Raw genomic sequence first — 2,955 nt, forward strand, 5'->3', positions numbered from 1 at the left:
TTTATTTTCATCGTTTATCGCGCAGCCGGCCATATCTGAGGGTAGGTTTTGGCAACTTTGTGGAGCCATATCTCAGCAACCGTTCAAGCCATTCGCTTGATCTAAAAAGCATTTTACTCCTCTTGGTTAGCTCTTTCAGAAACAGTAAAAACAGTCATTGTATTGTGTTTTTGCCAAGGCACAGCATTTTGCCTTGCCGGGCTTGAAGTGCTGACCTACTTTTTCCTGACGATATCCCTAACACGCGGCAAGGCACAACTTTTTTTAAAAGATTTCTTGTTTAAGATGAGATGCTAAATTTGAGTCCCGTGTTCGAGGAGGTACATAGAGCATATTACAACAGCCTCATTACTCCGATGGGTAACGCTAGTTCACCTTTACCCGCGGGTAACCTTTATCCGACGTTTTTTTTAAACAGGATATGTAGGATATCAAATCGAAGGACGATGGATCCTCCTCCTCACCTCATATCACCGGCCGTAGGGGCAGCAATCCTATCAACATAAGTTTTCCATCTCCTTCTGTCTTCCGCCAAGGTTTCTAGCTGGTTTCAAGTATCCAAACTGCAATATTCTTGATATTTTCTATATATTCATATTGCAATTTAAGATCGTCCGTGTGCATCATATCCCCAATTGCCTTTTTTCAACGGATATAGGTTACCCCGCGGATAAAGCGTTACTTTCATTTCCTTCTGTGAGATTAAGGCGATTGACCCATGGATTGATTGATCTACTTGTTCTATTTATTGAATGATTAAGAAACGTCGCCTTGGGATGTCTCGAACGGTTTGGGCACGTCCGCTAAAAAACACAGCTGGCTTCCTTACTAAATCGCGCTCCTAGCGGGCTGTCGCCACCTCGCAGACCACTAGACCAAAGAAGCCAGTCATGATTTTTCGAGGCCGGGATATCATTTCAGTTAAGAAGAATAGTTGACAGCTCAAAGTTTTTGAAAACGTAACCCTTTTTTTCCTTGAAAAAAATTGACCCAACGGTAACCTTTTTTGGTTCAGAAGTAACAGGTAGGGTGTGAGCTTTCCCGTTTCGGTCAAAATTTGTTCAGATCAGCAATAAAGTTGACCTGATTGAATGAAGTCGGGTCCTGCGAATCGAATCAGGAGAATAAGAAAGATGGAGTCAAACGTGCAGTTTCTTCAAAAGGGCGAGTTTTTCTCGGAGTTTGCTCAGGGCAACACCATGTTTTTTAACGCTTATAAAAATAGCCCTTGTGACTTAATTCTGGTGAAGAATTTTCAAGATTGAATTTGGAACAAGCGTTCGTAGAACTCAACCTTCGTGAAATGGGCTAGGGTGTGGTGGTTGGAGGGTGTTTTTTATAGACATCTCAGGGGCTAGCCTTACAGAAAATGATACGTTCGATTGGCAAAAATTCTACAACTTTTTCGCGCCTATGAAGCTGTATCATCTCTTTGAAGTGGAATAGTTTGCGTTGACAGATTGTTATAATATTTGGAAGGCAGATAGCTTTTGTCATGGGCCGTGAGCGAGCGAGTGAGATAGCTTTGGAGATGCCTTACATAATCAATTTTTATCATGCAAATCAGGGGCTAATTTGCATAAATAATGAGGACAGTTTATATTACTAATAATAACTAGGTGTATTTTGCCAGCCAGTAGGTACCCAAATTACACGCCTACTTCATTTCAAAATAGCAGATACTCAAAGATAAGACACATTAGTCAATTTCAAGTCACCATGAGGATTTTATATTAGGTGATATTTGTAATAAGTCTGAATTATGTTGAATAAAAGAATATCTAAGCCACAATAATTGATTTTTTTTCAAATTTACCAAGAAAATATTCATCTATTTGAATTCATGTCAATAGTTTAGAAACATTTTGAAAGTAACTGTGCAAAATATTTTTTTAGAATAATTGTGAAACCTCTGTGTGATTCTTTCACATTTAAACTTTGCCAAATGGTAAAATTAGTTAATTGCCCCCATAAAAGTAAGCCATGTTGTTGCCTCTGTATATTTTTAGATTTCACTGCTGGGCACTGGTGGATCTTTGTGGTGGGTCATTGCTGCATTGACACCCAACCATACTTTGCAAGGTGAATTGTGAATTGTGAATTGCTATCTTCCCAGCCCACTGACCCATTTCCAAAATGTTACAAAAAATGGTAGAAAATGGTAAATAATGGTAGAATGCTGTTATCATTATTTAGAAACCATTAGAAGTATCTAATTCCACACCATGAATATTTCCAAAGTTTTACCGGACCGGGGAAATATTTATAAAATTGAAATAATGTTGAAAATATTTCTGAAGTATCAAATATCGATTCTAGATTAAAACTTTAAAATCAATTCTAAACAATGACAACAAACATCCGCACGATGACTTGGAATGGACTCTAGCTGACAAAGAGAGAAATATTAGACTAACTGAGTTGTGTACTAGTATGTCCGATTGGTAAAAATTCCCAGAATTGACAGCAAGTTTTCCGCGCGTACGCAATAGAAAAATCCCTTTAGATGGTAATAACAAGGGAAGGGTTGACGGATCAATATTGTCAATATTGACGACTTGACACATTGCATGGACGTTTCTACAAAGTGATATTATAAATTATAGTTTTTCTTTGTACAGCCCCCTTTACAGATTATTATTGCCGACTTACTTGTTGCTTGCAACAATGATGATGTAGCATTCTTTGTTTCACAATGAAATCCACTACATTGTGCATCCTATATGTCTAATGTACAATCCCTATAAACAATCTCATCAATGACTAAAAGTTACTGTGAAAAACAAACCCTGCTTTGTTCAAGAATGTATTGTACCGGTAGTAACTGTTACATGTACAACCCTTTTAAAACGTATAATATAGGGCCCTGTAAACAATATCACCATTGCCCTTATTCATTGCCCGTAATCTACAGATTATCAAATCTTATAGGAAATATTTACACCCCATCATGTA

This window comes from Branchiostoma floridae, unplaced genomic scaffold (assembly GCF_000003815.2).
Source record: "Branchiostoma floridae strain S238N-H82 unplaced genomic scaffold, Bfl_VNyyK Sc7u5tJ_1529, whole genome shotgun sequence".
Lineage (NCBI taxonomy): Eukaryota > Metazoa > Chordata > Leptocardii > Amphioxiformes > Branchiostomatidae > Branchiostoma > Branchiostoma floridae.